Source organism: Peromyscus eremicus, chromosome 3, assembly GCF_949786415.1.
Source record: "Peromyscus eremicus chromosome 3, PerEre_H2_v1, whole genome shotgun sequence".
NCBI classification, from domain to species: domain Eukaryota; kingdom Metazoa; phylum Chordata; class Mammalia; order Rodentia; family Cricetidae; genus Peromyscus; species Peromyscus eremicus.
In genome coordinates, this window is record NC_081418.1 from 83,511,505 (window position 1) to 83,534,919 (window position 23,415).

Below are 23,415 nucleotides of genomic sequence, written 5' to 3' on the forward strand. Positions count from 1 at the left end.
AACTCAGTCTTGAAACACCTCCCCCAGCCCCCCAGAATAAAACCAAGAGAAAACAAAACAAAAAACAGTGGATGGTGCCTGAGGAATGACATCTAAAGTTGTCTCATAGCCTCAGCATGCAAATGCTCACACTTGCACACACCTCTGCACACACACACACCCCATATACGCATAAACATGCACACAAAAATGTCTCCCTCCTTGGGTATTGACTGCAGAACACTCTTCCAGGGATGAGCACCAAAGAAGGCAAAGTGACCGGGTCAATCAGATTAAGAGTGTGCTATTACAGGAAAAACAGCCGACTTGGAAGCTGAGGGCTGAAGCACACATCTGAACTGGATGACGTCCTGCCTACTTCGGGCTCCGTGATGTCGTCAGGAAAATGTGGACAGTCGTACCCATTCAGCCATTACCATTAATGGCCTGTTTCACTTTTTTCTCTCCATAATCAGCTGAATTAGTTTACCTAAAAAGTCTCAGGGCCTCTGCTAACAAGGGACCACTGAAGACCTTGAACCAGAGGATGGCCACTTGTGGGTCCCCTCAGAGATCCGTGAGAACCTAGGTATGCTGGGGTGAATCCAGCCCATCTCTCAGTGCAGGGGTAACTGGAGCAGCTCTTGCGTGGATGACTTTGGAAGATCTGGAAGATTACAAAATGCAGTCACTTGGTGGAGGTCTAAGAAACTGCAGCCAAACAACGAAGAAAGCAAAGAAAGAAAGCGGTATCAGGAGGCGGATTAGCGAGAACAAAGAGCTGAATTGTTCGGGAAGGAAGGGATTGGAGTCAGACCTGCAGTGCCCTGCCCCTGGAGAACCTGGGCCAGAGTGGTCTTTCCAGTCTGGTCACTCAGCACAGCACTGCTCACTAAGGCCTATGTGGAGGACAGCTGGGGCCCCTTAGCCCTCCTGAGGCCTGAGGCCAACAGGGATGCTTATCAACCACCACCTGGGCCTGCTGTACTAACCGTGTACCAACTGCATGCTAGAGGTCTTACCTACCCAAGCCACAGGATGTCTAAACAGAGAGCCTGCCGGCCCTCGCCCAGGCTGTTTCTTCCTCATGACAAGCCCTGGTTCTTCCTGCCATGTAAATGCAGCTACCTTTCAACATTCAATGAAAAACTCTTCACTTTTCAAACTTTTCTCCAACCCCACCCATTCTAGGCAGTGGGAATTACTCCCTCACCATTGGTTTAACCTGAGTTTAAATTTCTTTGCAATGTGGCCAGCCATACTTCCTAAGAGCCTGTTTCTGGATCTGTCTCCCTCTAGCCACCGTGAGATCAGAGGAAGGAGGCACTGTTACCATCCATCTCTGTAACCTTGGTCAGGGTTGCCTCTCTAAGTCTCCATCTGGACAAAACATACCCCACCATGCTACATGCCACTTGAAGGCGCCCACTGAATATTCACACCCCCTGTCTATGCTATGCAGCACGTTATGGGGCCTAGAAACCTGAGAACTACATTTCTTGAAGTCGCTGGCCAGAAAGGATATGGTGACGTTCTGCCAACAAATAAACTTCCAAAAAATTTCAAGGCACAACACAGTCAGCCTCCTTCTAGTTCCAAGGTCATCCTCGGCTACATAGTGAACTCAAGGCCAGCCTGGGCTCCATAAGACTCAGTCATAAATAAATAAGCCAACAACAAAAGCAATTTTCTTTTAGTGAGAACTCAGAATTAAATTTCAGAGGGATCCAAAGTCGTACTTTCATTAGTTTGAACAGCTCCCGGCAGGTGGCAGGAGCTGTTTTCCAGTCAGTCTTCAAAGTGGGAAACACTGGCTGCTTCACTGACTGCGGGGCTAGCCTGCAAACGGAGCACCTTGTCTAGTAGGCGGTTGTCTCAATGGCCACCAAACCCGCTGCACACTATCCCGAGTCACTGTGATGGTTGCTGTGATGCCATTCACAGGAGGTGTCCTATTACCTGGCTTTTGCTGACGTCCCCCCTTAACACGGATTTTTATTTTGTGGCTGTATTTCTACCCAATCTATTTTGAATAAGGGTCTAGAAGTTTCAATTTTGCCAATAAAGTTTAGTTATTTTCTCTTTCTTTTTCTTCTTCTGTGTTCTTTCTGAGACTTAGTCTCAGGTGGCCCAGCTTGGCCTTGATCTTCCTTCCTTTCTCAGCCCTCCCAACACTCATCCCTTTACCATCATACCCTCATCTTGTGCTCCCACATCACCTATGCATTCCACGGCTCTGCACTCACCCAAAGCGTGGATGGGGGAAGAGTCACATGTCTGTCCCCCACTGATGGGGACTGCTATCCACAGAGGACACGGCAGAGGTTCTGTCTATGAGAGCAAGAAACACGACTTCCTTTCTTCTCCCATTCATCTATTTAGACACTACACTGATCTTGAGCACATGTTGCCCGTTGTCTTAGTTTGGGTTTTCACTGCTGTGAAGAGACACCATGACCACGGCAGCTCCTATAAAGAAAAAATTTAATCGGGGTGGCTCACTTACAGTTTCAGAGGTTCAGTCCACTATCATCGTGATGGGGAGCATGATGGTATGCAGGCAGACACAGTGTTGCAGCTGAGAGTGCTACATCTTGCAGGCAACAGGAAGTTGACTGACTGTCACACTGAGGGAAGCTTGAGCAAAGAGACCTCAAAGCCCGCCCCCACAGTGACACATTTTCTCCAACAAGAGCACACCTCCTAATAGTGCCACTCCCTTTGGGGGCCATTTCCTTTCAAACCACCATACCCATCAAGTACTGTATTTGGTACAAAGGATCCATCAGTGAACTGAGTACACAGCATTTCTACCTTCAACAAGCCCGTTTCAAGGAGCGTGAGAGACCAAAATCTTTAAACACATCAAGAAATAAGAAACTGCCGGGCGGTGGTGGCGCACGCCTTTAATCCCAGCACTCGGGAGGCAGAGCCAGGAGGATCTCTGTGAGTTCGAGGTCAGCCTGGTCTACCAAGTGAGCTCCAGGAAAGGCGCAAAGCTACACAGAGAAACCCTGTCTCGAAAAAACCAAAAAAAAAAAAAAAAAAAAAAGAAGAAACTGAGGAGTTGGCTCAATGGTTAAAATGTTTGCCATGAAAACATGAGGACTGGAGTTCAATCCCAGATCCCCTGAAATGCCAGATGGGCGTGGGGCCATCTGTAATTCCAACCTTGGAAGCCAGAGCAGCGGATTCCCCAGGGAAAGCTGGCTAGGAAGACTAGCTGTATGGGCAAGCTCTGGGTTTGATTGAGAGGCCTTGCTTTAAAGAATAAGGTGGAAGAGTGGTTGAGGGAGGGTAATTCTCAACATCAACCTCCCATTCACACACACACACACATACACACACACACACACACACACACACACACACACACACAGAAAATATAGAGAGAGGGAAATAAGACCATTTAGGACAGTTGTGCCTGTCATGCAGGAAGGTTATAGGCCAAACACTGACAGGTGCTGGAGAACGGGGAGAAGGGGGAGGGTAGAAACACCCTACAGTGGGACGGTCCTTAAAGCTTTTGCTGGAAGCTGAAGATGACTGTCAGTCAGTCTGATGGAGTCTGTCTCCCTCATTTAAACACGATCAGTTATTTAACGGCTAGGATGGGTTCTAAAAACATCATTCAGAGGCGATTGTGTTGTACGAACATCATAGTATACACTTTCACAAACCTAGATGGTTTTCCACACCCCCCACACCTAGGCTATATAGTATTTATATACAGAAGAGCCCATTGCTTCTAGGACCACGTGAACAAAACCACACAATATTTAATCTGGCTCAGGAGAAATTGATGCAATCAAGAGACAATGAACAGCTGTGTCAGGCTCCTGCCAGGAAAACCCAACTGTGGTGCAGCAAACTGTCCCGTAAGCAGGAGTGACTCTGAAACAATGATACGGAGCCGAGTACCGAAGCTACGGGAGGCAGCTGTACAGCTGTCTGTCATCACTGTTGAGTGCAACACGCTCTGTATAATTGTATGTGTTGTTCCGGCAGCGAGATGCTGGTGTTCACACCGGCATCAGCACGAATGTGTGAGTAATGCTCTGCGGTGCTGTGATGGTTATGATGTCACTGCAGGGTAGGGTTTCTTCTGAGTTCCATTGTAATCTTACAGAATCTCCGTCAGATACGTAGACTGACACCAACTGCAATGTTGGCGTGCACATGATTATCTGAAATAGCTGTGGAACACCCTCCACACACACCACAACACACACACAAATATTCTGGAGCAGGTACTCAGCAAATACTATTGCCATTAATGGCAAAAGTTCTAGAAGTGGCAAAACACTTTGCTGGCTAGGAAAGTACCACTAGGTTAGGGGTCAGAAGCCTACAGGCAAATTTCTCCAACATCCTGGTGTGGAGTTTAATCATTCTTATTTACAAAACAAGGCAACAAACAAATTAAAGCAAACCAAAACAAAGGAAAAACAGAGACGAGCGTATTCCCTTCCAGGTAACCCTTGGTGAAAGGCAGATGAACTGGTCCTTAAGCCCAGGTTAAGGGCAATGTCTCCATGTCTCTAAGTCAGTGAACAGAACATGTTGGGGGATCAGGTATGGGGATATGAATGACTTCCTCCACTGTTATCCACAGTGATCTGAACCCCATGTGCTGCTTCCCATAATTCAGGGTTTTGCTAGTCAACAGGTCCCCCAAGGGAAAGACTTCCACAGGGCACAAAGCAGAGATCCCATGGAGTGGAAGTTGAGACTCACCTGGTCACATTGGCATTTCACTTGAGCCAATCGATGGGGCAAAGAGGTCACAGTACTCTGATGGAGCCCTTCTCTCAGGGAGAAATTGGGTCTGGACTACACACTGGCATCAAGAAGTGTGAGACTTCTCTGGATCACCTTTTGAGACTCCTACACCACGTGGAAAACTCAATAAGAACCACAAGAATCCAGCTCAGGCATAACCACTATAGCCCGGGCCCCTCAAAAAGAAAGTTCCACATCACCAAAAATGAAATAGTTCATAGAGGGAGATAGCTTAAAGCCCCAGCTACCAGCATAAGACCAGCTGCAAAAAGAAGACAGTAATATTTGTATTATGTACGTTTGTTTATATATTAACTAATTTTCACCCATCTTCCCTTCCCTTGCCATCCAAAGTCTGATGTGTTAACAGCAGTTAGCCGTGTGTGTCGGTATTTATAGTATTTATGGTACGGGATACCGAGGGAATCTGAACTGCCTAGAAGAAGAAAGAGTGCCCTCCTGAGGAGGGAAAGGGACTCTGTATGCTTTGGGGAAAAGAATTTAGTGTGTTATCAGTTGTGTGTGAAGTAGCTGTGTATCATGGTTGTATATCACAGTATCACAGTTGTGTGTGATAGTTGTGCATCAGATGAACATCTGACACTGTGACTGCCTCCATTTGCTAGATGCAGTCTTCCAAGGTTTCAAATTGGTAAGGACACACCCCAGGGGCTTTGTAATGTGCCGGCGACTCCCTTTCCTGTATGTTTTTGCTTAGAGTGAATCACAGAACAGACTTTTCACACCCTGAGCAAGGCAGAGGCGAAGTGCCCGCTGCTATGTGTGCCCTGAAGGGACACTGGGCAGTGTCCCTCCCATGCTCTGTCACTTACTTGCTGGCAGACCTGGGGCTGCTTACACCCCCCACCCCCACTCACCCCCACCTCCACCTTCTGCAGCTTCTCCATCTCCAGGGCAGAGCTTGTTCAGTTCCACTGTGGGACGTTTGCTGCTTCTGCAGGGCATCCTCACTGTGCCCACAGAAGGCAATGAGGCTACTTTTGAACTGAAAACTTGTTCTACCAAGGCCCTGACCTCCAATCTGACTGCACACAGGGATTTTGCTATGGTTTGAATCTGAAGTGCCCCCTAAAGAAGCAAAGTTCAATAAAGTTTCAAGGCTAAGTCCTAATTCCCTAGGACTGGTGTCTTGAAAAGGCCACACGAGGACACAGTGGAAAGACATCCAAAAGGAGAGATGTGAGGGAAAACCAGACTGGCCAACACATTGATTTTGGGCTTCTGGCTCCAGAACTATGAAAAGTCAAGTTGTGTTGTTAAAGTCTATAATGCTTTGTTATGGTGGCCAGCGCAGACTAACACAGTGTCTGACATGGGTTCCAACTCAAGTGTGCAGAGTCCTGACTGTGTGGCCACCCCTCTCTCTGGCTCTCTTCCGTTCCACATCAAGCTCCAGCTGTAGAGAGGACACGCTTGTCAGAGCCTGTTGACCTGCTTGGTCCCGGACATCAGATCAGATCTGACAGCAGACCCCAGGGTTCTGCTTCCCTGATGGAGCTTGGTTGCTGTGGGATGGTCTTTCTATGTGCCGTGAATATGTGTTGCTACCATTGGTTAATAACGAGGCTGCTGTGGCCTATGGCAAGGCAGAATGGAGACAGGCAGGGAATCCAAGCAGAGAGACAAGGAGAAGAAGGTGGAGTCAGAGGAGATGCTGAGTGCTGCTGGGGGAGCAAGATGTAATGGAACAGAGGTAATGCCACAAAGCCACGTGGCAAAACATAGATTAATAGAAATGAGTTGAATTAAATTGTAAGAGCTAGTTAATGATAAGCCTGAGCCATGGGGCAAGCAGTTTGTAATTAATATAAACCTCTGTGTGTTTATTTGGGACTGAACGGCTACAAAACCAGATGGGACAGAAACTTCTGCTTACACTTGGTAGATGAGAACAGGGAGGCTCCAGCACAAACTTGCCTGGTGGCCTTGCAGATTAAAACTTTGAGCTGTGTATATGTATTGGCCAAATTGCTAATGTGCCCTGAGTGTCCCTCTTCCAGCCTAGGCAGAAGGAAATAGCCTGTCACTAAGAACAGGAAATGTTCTGTTCCCACCATTTCCAGGAGAGAGGGCATGCAGGTAGAATGGACAGACTGAATGGGACAGCCATGTACCACTAAGCAGACTCTTAAGCCTGACTCTCCTCAGCAACACACTTAGTTGTGTCCTATTTCCCTGAACTACTCTCTACTAACTCCTGATCTTAAAACTATGTTAAAAATCTCTTCTCAATAAACTCCAACCATGCTTCACACGGTTTTGTCCTGAAATTCTTTTCTGCACCGAAATCATGAATCTTGGATTCACCCGAGTGGGGTCTACGAAAAGAACTCTTCAGGTAGGTGCAGGGAGGAGCTGAGTCTGCTAATGACAGAAAGACCACAGCAAATGAACCCACGGGTGTAACATGCCAGGGACATTAAATGTGAGTTTCTGGACATGGTGCGTACCTAGCAAGTGCAATGTCTGGGTTCAATCTCCTAGAATCCTCTGCCTCTCTCTACATGCCCAATTTTGCTTCTGCAGCACTTCTGAGAGGCTGCAGGAAATACCTAGTCCCTAATCACTTCCTAAGAAGCTAACCTCCTACCCAGAGGGTTCCAGCTTCAGGAAGAGGTAGACACACTGTGAGTGGGTGTGTGCTGGTCTCTACCTTTTCGTTGATTTTTACTAAATCTCAATCATTCAATTTTACCAATAAAGACTCAGGAGCCAGATGCTGGGATGAAAGCCTGCTAGCTCAGAGAGGCAGAGAAAGCACCCAGCTGACCTTGCTCTTCAGCCAATGTCCCAGAAGCCTCCTCCTTCTACAATGTCTCAAACAGGACTTCTCAAATTGAATGTCCTTCCCTTCTACTTCCTGTGCGTCTCTCTATCCATCCTCTTGACTCTCTTACTCTCTATGGTTTCTTTCTATGTTCACTTACTGTCAACTGGTTGCTTGCTCTGCCTCTTGACGTATGGTTGACTTTATTTAATCTTGTTCTCAGTATTCAAATAGAAAGCTCTTGGATTAAAGGTGTGTGCTAGGGCTGAGCCACAACACAACTAGAAACAGATTCGTTTCCAGTAAATAACAAAGTCTTAGGGTTCACAGTGTGATCAGCTATCCTGCAACACCTTCGCATAGGCCATTTCTTTCACAGTCCATCACAAGATGAAAACTCTTATGAAGTAACTGCGTAGTGCGTTTGGTCACATCCATGTTTTCATTTGTTCCTTGGAGCTTCTCTGACAGCACAGTGTTGAGGTTCCCATTTTTCTGGAAGAAGAAAGAAAGTAGTGGGGGTGGTATTCGAACCCCTGTCCCCTTAATGACAATAGCGGTGTCTAAGAGTCTCTAAAGGGGGAGTCTATGGCACCATTATTGTTGGATAAAGGCCATTACAGGATTCCCCCAAGGGATCTCTGCTGGGGAATGTAGGTTTTGATGGCCTGGGTTTGAGCAGTGGCTCAGCAGCTTTCCAGGTGTGTGGCCAGTAAGTCCACCAACCCCTCTGAAGTAAGGGTCACCATTGGAGGCTGTAACTGTAAGTCAAGGTAACAACCCTGGTTGCTTTATGTGGACAGAAAGCTCTGGGTGCTCAGATTTGGCAAATGCAATGGGCTGAGGATGTAGCTCAGTGAAAGGGAGCTTACCAACCATGTACAAGGTCCTGGGGCTTGATCCTCAGCACTGAACTAACTAACTAACTAACTAAAACAAACAAACAAATAAAGTTACTTTGTAGGAACAGATCTCACCAAGAGTAGGGTAAACAAAGCATGAGTCCAGGTGTTGTAAAGATTGGGGATGACACGGCCCACAGGTGCCAGCCAGAGCCTCTGGCTCACCTTGGGCTGAGAAGGGTTACTCTCAGAGGAAAAATGAGATGATCCAAGGACTGACTCCTCATGACAAGCACCCCGGGGGGATTTCAACATTCCTTCTGAGGCTCCTCTCTGCCTGTCCATGCATTTCCAGCCACCGAAGTGCCTCCCTTTGGGTCAAGTCTCACAGTCTGGATGACACAATCTGTTAGAAATCCCTCTGCAGAGCAAGTCAGGATCAGCCTCCTGGGACCTTGTACCTTTGGTCTTGCTCTAGTCACATGCTAAATCCAGGCCAATAAAGAACCCTCTAGGTATCTGCACACAAGCACTGGAGTCCGGCCAGAGAAGTCTCACATTTGTTTTGAGTCCATGGTCCTGGCACCCATCATTTAACCCTGCTCCCGACTCTTAGACCGTGCTGGCAGGGTCTAAAAATTAAAGTTAATTAATCACGGAGGGCATTTCATAACCCCAACCATACTTAAAGACCTAAGATGTACTACTGACATCTATTTCCCTACCTGCACAGTATTTCACACTCTTCAACACGTTCTCCTGTTGTTAAGTTATGTGTTCTCCCGACTCTCAGAGAAGGAGCCATGAGGGACCATTGTCCCCATGGCACAGGTGGAGAAACAGGCAGGAAAGAACAGGTGATTTGTCCAAAGTCACCTGCAAGTGATGGGTTGGGCTTGTTAACTCGGGGACTCGTTAATTTCCAGTTCACCTTCTTTCTCATTATCAAAACCAATACCAAGCTTTTCTTTTAAAAGAAAAAAAAAATGTTTCTGGGCCAGGGACCACAGCTCAGTTGTTAGAGCGTTTGCCTAGCATACACAAATCCCTGGGTTTGATTCCTAGCAGTGCATAGTGGCTCATGCCCATAATCCCAGCACTCAGTAAATGCAGGAGGATCAGAAGTTCAAGGTTATCCTCAACAGAGCAAGTTGGAGGCCAGCTTGTGCAACACAAGACACTGTCTTAAACAAACGAACAAATCTATTTCTAAGATCACATGCTGTGGGAACATTTATAAAAGAACGCACAGTTTTGTGTGTAGGGTAATTGTCTCACCATTGCTTATGACTAAATAGCTTGCCAATGGTTGCTTAGATCTGACAGCCCATCAGTGGAGAGTTGGTTCAAATGATGGAGCAGCCACTAATAGGATTCTGCAGAGCTTTGAAAACGGAGTAGATGGTTCCATGTGAGCTCACAGAAGTGTGCATGTGCATGCTGTCTGGCTCATCCATGCAAAGCAGTGGAAGGATCCACTCCCCGGCTCCTGCGGTGGCTGGCAGCATCCGGTTCCTGGCAGGCTGTCAGACAAAGGGCTTTAGTTTTTGGCTGGCTGTCCTCGCAAGCTGCGTTCAGTCTCTCGCCACCTGGGCCTCTTCCTAGGCCAGCTTGCAACACAGTGGCTGGCTTTGTCAACGCCGCGAAAAGACAACCAGTTATCAAAACAGAGATCGCAATCCTATATAAAACAATCACACGAGTAAATGTCGTTCACTGGATTCTATGGGTCGGAAATCACAGTTTTCTCCACTCAAGGATGGAAATGAGTACCAGGGGTCATGGCGGTCATCTTGAGTCTGTCCCCGTGGGGCTCAGCCAACTTTTCCCCTAAGAGATCAGAGAGTACACAGTGGGGGCTTACAGAGCCAAGGGTGTTGGTTCGAATTATTCTGCTCTGCTTTTGTGGTGCAAAAGCAACTGTGAACAGTACGGGGGAAAAAAAGAAAAAAAGAAAAAAGAGCAAGTATGGTCCTGTGTACACCATGGTGTGCTCCTGGAGGCCAGAGAACTTTTGGAAATTGAGCCATTTCACCGGCCCCCTTGATCTTTCTCTTTCTTTCTTTCTTTCTTTCTTTCTTTCTTTCTTTCTTTCTTTCTTTTCTTTCTTTCTTTCTTTCTTTCTTTCTTTCTTTCTTTCTTTTTTTAAACTAATCATTTAAAACCACAAAAACACATTTTTAGCTGGCAGACCATATAGAAACAGTGAGGCATATCTGGTCCACAGCCAGAGTCTACCAGCCCCTACTCAGTTTCAATTTTTGCATATTGAACATTCTTAACTGTAGTTACTGCAAAATCAGAGGACTTGGGAAGCACTGCTCTCTACAATCTATGATTCAGGTGACAGACGCCATGTCTGCATTAAAGGAGGGAGATTTCCTTTGTGCCTGATGAGCCTCAGGTCTCTCCTCATTTTCAGCACAGTAGGTGGAACGTGAAGAAAGTTATGTCCTTAACTAACTTGTCCTGGGCTAGAAAGTGTCTGCTGGGAGGCTGGGGAGATGGTTCAGTCAGTAAAGTGCTCGCCACGCAAGCACAGGGACCTGAGTTCAATCCCAGCACCCACCTTAAAAAAGGGGGGCAAGAAGAGTGGGACCTGCTTATAATCATGGCACAGAGACAGGTAGATTCCTGTGGCTTGCTGGCTGCCAGGCTAGCCAAATCATTGAGTCTCAGATCACAAGAAACCCTGTCTCAAAAAAACAAGGTGAGGCCAGTGAGATGGTATCCTGCTTAAAGGCACTTGTCTGCAAGCCTGATAACATGAGCCCTATCTCGGGGACCCACGTGGGAGAAGGAGAGAATCCATTCCCACAAGTTGCCAACATGCCTGGCCACAAATACTGTTTAAAGTGCTCATAAATGATTATTTCTGTTTTATTCAAAAGTCTTCCTTTTGTTTTGGATATGTGTGTATGTCTGTGGGTGTGGTGTTATGTGTGTGGTGTATGTACGTGTGTGTGTGTGTGTGTGTGTGTGTGTGTGTGTGTGTGTGTGTGTGTGCCTATGCACATGAAGAGGTCCAACATTTCTCTGCTTTATTCCTTTGAGGCAGAGTCTCTCACCAAACTTGCGGCTTGCCATTTTTTAGCTCGGCTACTGGCCAGTGAGCCCCATAAGTCATCATGTCTCCCTGTTTCTCAGAAATGGGTTGTAGGTACCTGTGACCACACCCTGCTTATTACCTGGGTGATGGGGATCCAAACTCAGGTCTGTGTGCTTTCACAGTGATGCGTAGGCATTAAGTGTGATGGGACACAGATGCTGGGCACTCACGGTCATCAAAAACTGACCCCATACAGTGGTTCCAGTTCATTGTCTCACGCCAAAGGGTATTAATGACACAGACTCTTCTGGGAGTTTTCAAAGCAGAACAGGCTCCATTAAAAAACTAGATAGAAGAGTGTGAAATTGTGGAAAAGTGTAAAATGTAGGAAAGGTGAAACTCCCGTAAATGGGAGAGGTTTCCAAGAGAGGAAAGGAAGCTGCTGAATTTCTCTTGTCTGGGGTTTTATAGGGCCAAGGCAGAAACCGGACACAGGCTGAGGTCATCTCTATTGAGATGGCTGATTCTCTGGTTAGCATGGGCTAAGCACTTGGAGGGCCCACACACTCTACCCTACCCCCTCAGCCCAACCAGATGTGATGGTGTGCTTTTCACACATTGTTCACCGAGTTAAGGGGTGGTTGAAGGCCCACTCTGCTCATCTCTGCCTCTGGTTTGTTGGTTGTTGATCCTGATTACCTGTTGGTTGTTAGCTCCTAGCTAATGTTGTTCCCTTCACCCTTGCAAGTGTTCCATGTGCTATTAACTACATTCAGCTCTTTTTGTTTTCACAGCTACCAAATATCCATGGAATGCTCTGGGGTCTCTTTCTTAAAATGAAGGTGGCCTTGTTAGAAACCGTCCTTACGTACAACTTAGTCTATTATAATTAGCTACGTTAGAAACAATACATTAAAAGCAAGGATATATAACAGACGTGCCTAGCATGTGTTTCCCTCAGGGGAAAGCTCTCGTGGAAGCTAGCCAGCCAGCCTGCCATCACTGGCCTCGCTTCTTAGATCCTGTTTGTCTCTTCTCAGGTCTTCTTGGCTATCTCACACCCAGCTAGCTACCAGAGTCTTTGTTTATCATCCGTAGTGCTCCCGGCTTCAATGTTTCGATCTCACATTCTCCTTTTACCTTGCCGTCCATTCCCAGTGTAGTGCACACGGGAAACACGTAGCTTTGCCATGGGGTCTTCCCCTTACTGCCACTTAGAGCTAGCTTAACTCCTCCTCAACAGTAAGCCCTTGTGTCCAACAAGCCATCTATCTCTCCAGCTCCTATTTTTCTTTTCTGTTCTTTTGAGCAAGGTCTCATGGAGCCCAAGCAGGCCTCAAATTCACTACGTATGAGAGGATGGCTTTGAACTTCTGATCCTCCTGCCTCTACCTCCCAAATGCTGAGATTGCAGGTGTACACCACACCAGGTGTATGCACTATTAGGGATTGAATCGGATCTTTGTGCATACTAGAAAATACTCTACCAACTGAGCTACAGACCCAGCCCTGAATTTTTTTTCTTTTATAAGGAATAATTGCAACCCAAGTGTCCCACAATGAGTGAATGACTAAATCAACTGGGTTGCCGGCACTCCATCAATACTACTCAACAGTGAAAAGGTGCAAGTTTGGATACACACGGTGGCGTGAAATCTCAAAGAAATGACGTTCAGTGGGAAACACACCCAAAAAGCTTACACATGATGAGTCTATTTATGTAACGGGCATGTTACCAGGGGTCACGGGTGTTGCTCTGGACCTTGACTACAGCACAGCTACACTCCTAGTTAAACTGCATAGTTCTATGTACATAAATGAATGCTAGGACACATGAAAGCTGAATGCACCCTGTGGGTTGTGTCAAAGTCCGTGTCTTGGTTTTGACGGCATACTACAGGTAAGTAAGATGTTCATCCTGGGGAGGTTGAGTGAAGGGAACATGAGACCTTCCTGTACATTGTCCCAAAAATTATGTCTTTCTTCAAAATTAATAGTTTAGATAGTCTACACATCCCCCAATAAAATTTTTTTTTGTTATTTATGTGTGTGTGCACATGCCTGTGTACATATGATGTGTGACATATGCGCGTGTGTGGGTGTGTCCACATGCCTTTGAGTATATAAAGTCCAGAGGAGAATGCCAAGTATCCTGTTCCATCACTTTATACCTTATTCTAGGTTTTGGTGAATTTTCTTTTGTTCATCTGGTCTTCTGTCTGTTTTTGTATTGCTGGGAACCAAACCCAGAGCCTTGTTCATGCTAGGCAAGCACTTTACAACGGAGAAACATTCCCTCTTCATATTCCTCTGAGACAAGGTCTCCTACTGAACCTGGAGCAGGGCTGGCAGCCAGTAAGGGATCCTCCTGTCCTGTCCTCACCCACCCCCAACACACACACACACACACACACACACACACACACACACACACACACAGGGCTAGGGTTACAGACTCTCTGCATTGGTGCTAGGATCTGAGCTCGTCTCCGTGTTTGCACAAGTATTCTTACCCACTAAGCATCTCTTTATTTTGTTTTTGTTTCATTATTTTTTTTCTGTAATAAGAGCCCAAACAGACCATGATAATGGTTTTTATTAATTTTCGTGCCCCTTTCTCTTCTTATTCGCTTTTATTCTAATGCCTGGAGCCTACAATAAAATGTTAAGTCAAAACCCTGAGGTTAGACATCATTGCCTTCTTCCACACAACCAAAGTGCCAGATTTTTTTATGTGGATTTTTTTCCTGCTTTTTTTCTTCCAAAACTATTTCTAATATTCCAACTATTTTTATAGGCACTATTGTTATTGCCACTGTGATATAAAACATATCTGGTTCTTTTTAAAGCCCTTTTCAAAAACAATTGGGCTGGGTACGGGAGCACATTCTTATAATCCCAGCTCTTGGTGGCTGGTGCAGGAGGGTTTTAAGATTGAGACCAAGGGGATTTGGCTCAGAGTTAAGAGTCCTTGCTATCTGGCGGAGGACCTGGGTTCAGTTCCCAGCACCCGTCAGGCTGCTCACAAACACCTGCAACTGCAGTTCTGGGATCCAACACCTTCTACCCGCCTCCACGGGCACCTGCACTTGGTGCCCAGGGTGCAATTCATACACTCAGGCACACAAACACACACACACACACACACACACACACACACATCAAACAAACAAACAAACAAACAAATGAATGAATATTTTTAAAAATTGAAAGATTGAGATCAGCCTCAGCTATGCAGCAAAATCCCGTCTCAAGGGACAGAGCGGGAAAAGCCAGCAAACAAGCAAACTAATAATACTGTTTGCTTCCAATACCAATGAACGGTTCCTTCGTCTTATTTTGGAAGTAATCTTCCTCCCTAACTAGTTGCTGGCATGGACAGTGCTTTATAGATGACGCAGGTCGCCACAGGCGTCTTTTCACGGGAGACTACCAGTAGTGAGGCGGCGCTCCGCTTTACACATGTTTAGCTTGGTCGAGCATGAATGGTTCCCTGGTTCCAAATTCCTCACGTTCTCCTTTTGCACCGGTGCCACACGCTTGGGGTAGTTGTTTAGAACTCCTAAATTAAGTTAAATGTACTTCCACATTCAGAGCTGAGTCCCTCACACATTCCCGCGGTGCTGGAGGACCCAGCCAACCCTGAGACTAATTAGCACCGCTTTGAGAAAACTCACGGTGGGCTAAGAGAGAAAAGAGGTTCTGTTGGGTGTTGCTCATTTGCGGATGTTTTTCCTGCAAACCACATCAAAGCAGGGAAGCCCACCATGGACTTGGCTGGAAACCAAAGCTCGCTGGCCAATCTGAGCAGCAGCAAGTCCCATCAGGCAGGAGACTGTGTTATCTTCTGGCCCCAGATTTCCCGTGAAACGCTGGTGGAGGTACAGCATCCTCCAAGCCCCACAGCTCTTCCTGAGAGACCGCGCCCCCCCCAGCCCCGGCTGCTCAGGGGGGCTCACTCCAGGACTCACCTCCGGCAGAGACCTGGATCCCTCGAGAGTGGAGGCCCAGACAGTCATTGAGTCCTCACTAGGGGCAGGACATGGTGAAGATGACTTTAAGGGGTTAACCCATCGTGTACAGCCCATAACACACTACAGTGTGTTCCCATCTTGCCAAAAGGTGTCTGTCCTGGTTTACTTCTCTGTTGCTGTGATGATACCCTGACCAAAACCAGCTCAAGAAGGAAGGGGTTTATTTCATCTTACGATTCATCCTGAAGAAAAGTCAGGACAAGAAATGAAGAGGCCTTGGAGGAACACCTCTTACTGGCTTGCTCAGTTTGCTTTTCTACCACCCAGGACCACCTGCTGAGGAGTGGTACCTCCCACAGTAGGCAGCACCCCCATGTCAATCATTATGGGATTAACTTATTATTCCAATCTGATGGAATCATTTTCTCAGTAGAGCTTCTCTCTTTTCCCAGATGACCCTGGCTTGTGTTAAGTTGACCAAAATAAAGAAATAAATAAAAAGCCCTAGCCGGCACAGTGCCATCAGACATGCTTTATAGATAAACTAGAAGGGTCAGCCCATTTACTAGTGCTCAGCGGGCACCAGAGGAGACAAAATGCTAAAGTCACCGTGTCCCTTTCTCTCCTTATGTCTCAGCTTCTTAGGGGATTCCAGCGCTGGATACTCACAGAGAAATATCTGCGTTCTCTCGGTCCAGGATTCTAAATTATGGTTAAAGGAAGCATAAGATACGGGCAAGGGAGTGGGGAGGGTGGGCGCTGCAGTGCAGTGGGGGGCCCTTCAACAAGAGGGACCACGAACACCCAGCTACACCTGTTGATGCTAGGTGTAAGTGTGGTCATGGTCATCATACCCAGAATCCCTTGGAGGTAAGGCCCATGGCTGCTTCTCTCTCTCTCTCTCTCTCTCTCTCTCTCTCTCTCTCTCTCTCTCTCTCTCTCTCTCTCTCTCTCAAAATTATTTATGTAGTCAGTGTTCTGCCTGCATGTACACCTGCAGACCAGAAGAGGGCACCAGAGCTCATTATAGATGGTTGTGAGCCACCATGTGGTTGCTGGGAATTGAACTCAGGACGTCTGGAAGAGCAGCCAGTGCTCTTAATGGCTGTGCTATCTCTCCAGCACCATGCCTTGTTTCTTTATGGCCTGAGTGCCCGCCTCTTAACCTGGCATGTAATAGGCAACTCATCCTTTGAGTGAGTGAACATATGAATAAATGGGTGGATGGATGGTGGCTTGTTCTGATGATAGTGGAGACTTCTCACTGATTTCTGAACTGTGGAGGTGGCATAATGTTACATTCTATAGAAATAGCACCTTGGCTGCCTCGCATAAGCCTCTGTAGCAGGATGCATCTGGGGTTTCATCTGGGTCTTCTAAATCTCAAAGGTAAGGTAAGACCCATCAATTCTTCCCCATGCCCCAAACAGACCCCAATCCGGTAAGTACAGAACCCATTTATTCCCGAGTGAGGATCATGTTTCTCACACTACCACACCCAGGTTTATGTGGTGCTGAGGATCTAACCTCAGTCTTTGGGCTAGGCAACCACTGTACCAATTGAGCTACATCCCCAGCCCCCTTTCTGGATTTAAATTTTAAAAATTACACTTCTATATTGATACTACATGCATGCATATGCACGCCACCGCTCGTGTGTGGAAGTCCTAGGACAGTTTGCAGGAGTCACTGGGTAGGTCCCGGTGATCAAACTCGGGTCATCAGATTCGGCGACAAGTGCCTTCACCAGCTGAGCCATCTGGATGGCTCTTGAGGGACTTTAATGAGTCACCAACCACACCTCTCTGCACCTCAGCCATGAGTTTCCTACAGAACAAGGGACACCGGGGAAGGAAGGGATAGAAAGACAGAAAGAAGCTCGTGACACCCAAGCCCACGCTCTGTAGGTCCCAGGACTCCTTCCTCCTGTGCAGGATTTGAGTCTGACGGTACCTTTCTCAGCCCAGCTGTGCGTGACCTAGTGTCCTAAGGTGCCAGGTGTTCAACTGTCACCAAAGGTCGGTCTGAGACAGAGGCTTCAACTTCATCGTCTCACATAGATGAAACCAGAGGCGCAGACCTTCCCAGGGGTGTGCAAAGCAGAATGCATCAAGCGTTAGTGAAAAAGAATGACAGAAAAGCAAGAAGTTAAGGAAAAGGGAGAGAAACTCTCAAGAGTGGGAGGATTCCCGAGAGAGGAAGAAGCTGTGGAACGCTTTGGTCTGGGGTTTTGTCGGTAGCACCATGGCAGACACTGGATGAAGGCTGAGGAAATTTCTGTGGAGACTGGTTCTCTGGGCTAGCATGGGACAAGTCAATGGAGTCCGCACCCCCACTCTATGGGTACACCCCTGATCCCACCATGGAGATAGTCATATGCTGTTTGAAGGGACTCTAGCCAAACACGGCCTGGCAGGCCATGCCCTTCTCCCCCATTCCCTCTGCCTCGCTAAAAACCGTTAGATTGCCTTCCTAAAGATAGCCACCAAGGTCTATTCCCTTATTTGGGCACTTCCTCCTGATACTGACTACCAGGGTCCAGCTATCAAAGTATTAAAGTCCAGCAATCAAAAGCCCCCTTTGGCTCACCTAATTAACACGCCCAATTAAAATTAAACATCTTATCCTAACTGGGGTTTCCCCTTTTATCTTTATAAATCACTATTTTCCTATGGGCCATATCTGTCTCCTCTCTATCCAGAGGCAGTTTTTTGTCTCTTGGGACAAATACCCCTGTCCCCTCACCCTCTCCCTCATCCCCTGTCTCCTGTCTTTGTCTCTTATTTCTTGCTCTTTGTCCCTCTAGGGCAAATAAATCTTCTTTGTGCTGAGAACTTGGTCTTGGGGTGTCCTGGGCCAAGACCAGGCCTTCCCCTGTTCATGCGCTAACCACCCAGTTAGGGGTGGTGAAAGCCCCTCTGTCTGTCTCCCAGTCCGGCTTTTTTTCTTACAGACCTTGTGTCTGCAGCTGTCAATCATTCGGCCAGTGTTACTTCCTCCTGACCTCTCAGGTGTCTCAAGTGCACTTAATTACACTCAGCTTTCTTCTGTCTCACACTTCCATGATCAGCTTGCAGCTTTACCACGACCTTGTCTTAACTCTGTCACAGCCACCAAGATGTAGCTGCCGTCTTCCTTGGTTACCTTGTATTTAGCTCCTTGTTCATCCGTCTGTGGGGTTGTCTGAGATGTCTCCTAGGCAGAAGCTTCCTGTTTGAGGCCATCCTTACTTACAATTTAATCTGTTACAATTATCTGCCTTCCAAGTAGGACTGTAAGAAAGGACAGTAACGCCTTTCATACATCCTGCAGGAGTTTTGGGTGTGTGGGGGTGGTGGTGGGGGGTGGTGGAGGAGGGATTAGCCATCCAGCTGCCCCTGTAGAGCCCGGTCCCTCCTGTTCTCTGTCTAGCCTGGTTACTTCATATACAATTACAAGCCCTCTTACTCACCCTCCTCAGTGATCCAGACCTTGCTGTGTTCTGTGACCTCCTTTTAACCCCAGCCTGTTTTAACGATGTGAGCAACTTGTATTTTTTAGCATGGGCCTTTTCCTCTTACTACTTAAGGTGAGCTAGCCCCTGTATCCATAGGTCGCAGTAGCCACGGCTTTGCCCAGTCCTGAGACACGCTTCCGTAAGGAGAAGCAGAGCAGAGGCAGAGCCTGTGACTGACAAGCGCGGGCCTGGAGTCAGATTTCTGGCTCTCCATGATGCTAGAGGGCAGTGGAGTGGCTATTTTTCCCCTTCTCCAGATTCCCCTGATGATCTCATCGGCTCTTTGTGGCAGTTTCCTCTAAGATAAGAGGTTAAAAAATCATAACTGAGAAGCTAGAAATAGGAACCCCAGAATCCTACGAGCCAAGTTTGTTTTGGTTTTAAAATCCACTACGATGTTTGACTTTGGCACCTGGCACACAGTGAAATCAGGTCACAGTGGCTGCTAGTGTTGTCACTAGCTAGGAGACGACGATAGGAGGAGAGTAGTGGGGACAGGCTCTCTTGAGAACTGCCTCTGCCCGCTGAGCTGGCCAAACACGGGGAAGGGATTAAACATAACTCACAGGGCCCCTGGGGGCAGAGGAAGAAGCAATGGAAGTCTGAAGGTGACATGTTTGGCCTCCTCTGAGACTTTCTAATAATAATCTGAAGACGTGCCAGGGTTGCTCAGCAGAGAATAAGTCACCCGTAAAGGAGGTGTTTAAGCCAAGGCTGGAGAAATGCATGGCGAGCTGTTAGAGGCAGGATTAGACAGATGTAAACTTAAACAACGAAACCTCCTCTTCACATGAAATACTCTGTCAACCCCTGTCCGTGCTGAGAGGCCCAAAGGCATGCTACACACACATGCTCAGAACACCAGCAAAACGAAGACAGAGAGAGAGAGAGAGAGAGAGAGAGAGAGAGAGGGATGGAGGGAGTGCACTGTAACAATTGCCTGGAGGGGAAGAGGGTACGCCATGAACAAATGCCTGGAACGGTCTTCAATCCTAAACCTGAAAAGTCATTAAAGAGAACGTAATTGGTCAACAACTGAAGCACAGCATCAGGAATCACAGCCAGCACACAAAAATGAGGAAGGGTTTTATCACGTGCACATGTGATAAAACAAAGAAAGGGTGAGGAATTTATTAGGGAGGCCTATGCATAAGTGTGGGAGGCACTTTGGGATGGTGCATTCCTGCACATGCTCAGTTTAAGACATACCCTTTTGAACATGCTCAGTTAGGACAGGTTGTGGTTTGACTGAGAATGGCCCTAATAGGCTCATCCATTTGAATGTTTGATTCCCAGTGGGTGGACTGATTAGGAAGAATTAGGAGGGTGTGTTTTGTGATGGTTAAAGAAACCCCATTTTAGGTTAGGCATCCATCTTGGGACCCACTAGCTGTTGACTCTGTCTCCAGTCCCTGGAAGATAAGTTCCCGGGAACCCTGACTCAGTGACTCCCACCCAGAAATGCACAGCAATGACTATCTACTTGTTATGATATGGCTAACTGCTGTTTTGCTTCTGTAACTTGCTTGTGCAGATACCCAAAGATTGTTTTGCCACTTAACTTGGCAGAAGAGACCAATTTTTGCTTGCTTGCATAGAAGGTCTTCTTGTGTTCGCCTTTAAAAGACCTTCCCCATACCTCTCTTCCCAACATGCCGAGATTTGGCTTTAAGGCTGTCGTCCTACTAGCAGTTAATCAATAATAAATCTTTTAATTATAACTGGATTGAGTCTATAGTCTTTTCCCAGGAATTACTCCATAACATGTGTCACTGGGGGTGGGCTTTGAGATTTCAAAAGCCCATGTTAGGTCCAGTCTCTCTCTCTCTCTCTCTCTCTCTCTCTCTCTCTCTCTCTCTCTCTCTCTCTCTCTCTGCCTCCTGCCTTAAGATCAGGATGTAAGCTCTTATGTATTGCTCCAGTGCGATGCCTGCCTGCCTGACGCCACGCTTCTCACCATGAATATCATGGACTGACCCTCTGAAACTGTAAGCAAGACCCCAATGAAATATTTCCTTTTATAAGTTGCCTTGGTCATAGCGTCTCCTCATAGCAATAGAACAGTGATTAAGATGAATCATAATCCAAGAAGAAATATGGCAGAAAAAACTCTTTCATATTCGTTGGGGCTCTCCTGGAGAGACAGTGAGGAGATAGATGCTCAGTGGGAACAGGAACTCGCTGATCACTTCCGGCTTCCATCAACAGTCCTCAACCACGGTGGGCTGTGAGAGAGAAAGCAAAGGCAGACTCTCGGAAGAGACAAAGCAAAAGCTGCAGCTGCCTCACCCTTTGCTGTCCTCCCCAGCACTCTCAGCCTGCTGTGCTCCCCACACTCGGAAACAGTCCTCAAGCTTGTTTATGAATTTATGAAAAGAGCGTCCTTGAGGAAGAGTTAACAATCGTCCAGATTCCCCATACTTCCATGGCCAATAGCACACAAAGGAGCCCTGTGCAGGAAGCAGGCCACAGGCAAACCTCACAATGTAGGCTTTAGAGGCTCTTCAATTGGCTTGAATCAAGAAAGCTATTTTTAGAGAAACCGGGAGACCCGGGTTCGATTCCCTGCCTTCCTTGACTCTGAGGCCCCAGGAAGCCACAAAGCCCTACCTAAAGAGCCCCAGAGCTCTTCCATCAGGGGTGAGACATTTTCCACCTTTATGCATTGGTACAAATCAAGTCCAAGTTTTGATGCTACTGCAGTTTAATTTGCTTAGCAACTTTAGTGTTTCAATTTTCCTTCCATATCTGTTGTATAAGTTTTACTCTCATGATGCTCTGGGATTTGGGAGGGGGCTGCTGAAGACTGAACCCTTCATTCTTAAGTGACAGATGAGGAAATGTCATAAATACAACTTCTAAAAGCCTATAAAGATAAAAGCATCATTTATTTCGTAGTTTGGATAGTCAGATCCAAATTCAGGTGTCCCATTGTTTTGGACTTCAGTGAGGGTGGGAGGTGGCAATGTCCAGAAAACACTAGAAAAAGACATTGATCATAAAGGGTCACACCGTGAGCCAGAAAGCACAGTGGGAGAGGGTAAAGGGCCACACATGCCTTTTCTCTTCTTTTTGGAAGTGGAGACTTGAGTATAAAAAGGTCACAAAACAGTATGACAGGCCTAGTGAGACGGCTCCTCGGGCAAAGGCACCCGCGCCAGGCCTGCACACTGACCTCGATCCTTGGACTCACAGGGTGGAAGGAGAAAACTAGTCCTCCAAGTTGTCTTCTGACCATGCGTGTGCCCCCATAAGTAAATAAATGTAAAAATAAGTAAATAAATAAATATAAATTTATATTAGAAATCATGATCCCAGTGAGGATAACATTTAGAGATCAGTTTTTTTAATCCAAACTCTCTCTTCCTCACCTTGCAATTTATTTGTTGAAAAAACTCAGTAATTTGTCCCATGAAGTTTCCCTTAATTGGGATTTTGATGATTGAATTCCTTGAGGGTGATTTTTTTGGTTGTGTTTTATTTGTGTTTTTGGTTTTTCAAGACAAAGTTTCTCTGTGTAGCCCTGACTGCCCTGAGCTCACTCTGTAGACTAGGCTGGCCTTGAACTCACAGAGATCCACCTGCCTCTGCTTCCCGAGTGCTGGGATTAAAGGTGTGCAACACCACTCTACCACCACCACCCCAAACTCTTGATCCTCCCAATTACAGAAATTACAGGAGTGTGTGATCACGAATGGCCTCTTCTAGGATATTTAATGTGTTCTTTCCTCCTTTCTTCTCTGTATTCTCTGTCAGTTAGTATTTGGTTCTAGAAGCTCACATCAGCCTTAGATCACATCATTATTTAAGGAAAATGTGGTGTGGCATGGTGGAGGGCAGGCTGTTGGGACCATGCATGACTTCCCTCTCTGATACAGGGCTGTCCTGATCCTGGGCCATCGCACCGCACAAGGAGGACAAGAGCACACACATAACCCTAGCTTCTAAACCGCACAGGCGTTACAGGTTGAATGTGAAATGTGCCCCACAGGCTCACGTATCAGAACACTGGCTCTCTAAACCATGGCGCTGTTGGGGGAGGTTGTGAAGCTCCTTGGAGATAAGGCCTACCTGGATGATCTGGGTCGGTGTGAGACAGCTCTTGATGTTTTATATCCTGAGCCCTCTTTCTGTTCACCCTCTGCTCTCCTGCTCCACTAAGACCTGAGGAGGTGAGGAATCCCAGTCACACACTCTTGCTGCCGAGGAGTCACCTGCCTCCATGCCTTGCTCATCATGACGCACCCCTTCAACTGTGAGCTAATGCTTGAGCTCCTTTCTTGCTTTGTTTGATGTCATCCAGCACTCTGTCACACTACTGAGGAAAGTAACCAGTCCAGGTGTTGATCCCCATCTCCCTCAGTCAGTGTTCTTGACATCAGTGGAGTCTAGACAAAGACACTCCCTCTGGACCCCGTCACATGGGTCCATCCTCAAGCCTCTTCTCCAAACTGGACTGTGATCTAATTTCGCTCTTTCCATGCCACCAAGCAACCAGCAAAGCC

General features: G+C 46.9%; 1 long non-coding RNA gene across 1 annotated transcript; it reads right to left on the minus strand.

Annotated features, from left to right (window-relative positions):
- Positions 1 to 21,007: 21,007 nt before the first annotated feature.
- On the minus strand, positions 21,008 to 23,150 carry LOC131905915 (uncharacterized). The gene is made up of 2 exons (XR_009378074.1): positions 22,982 to 23,150; positions 21,008 to 21,135 (listed from the first exon to the last, which is right to left on the minus strand). It is a non-coding gene; the product is annotated as an uncharacterized LOC131905915 (long non-coding RNA).
- Between the last annotated feature and the right edge of the window lie 265 nt (positions 23,151 to 23,415).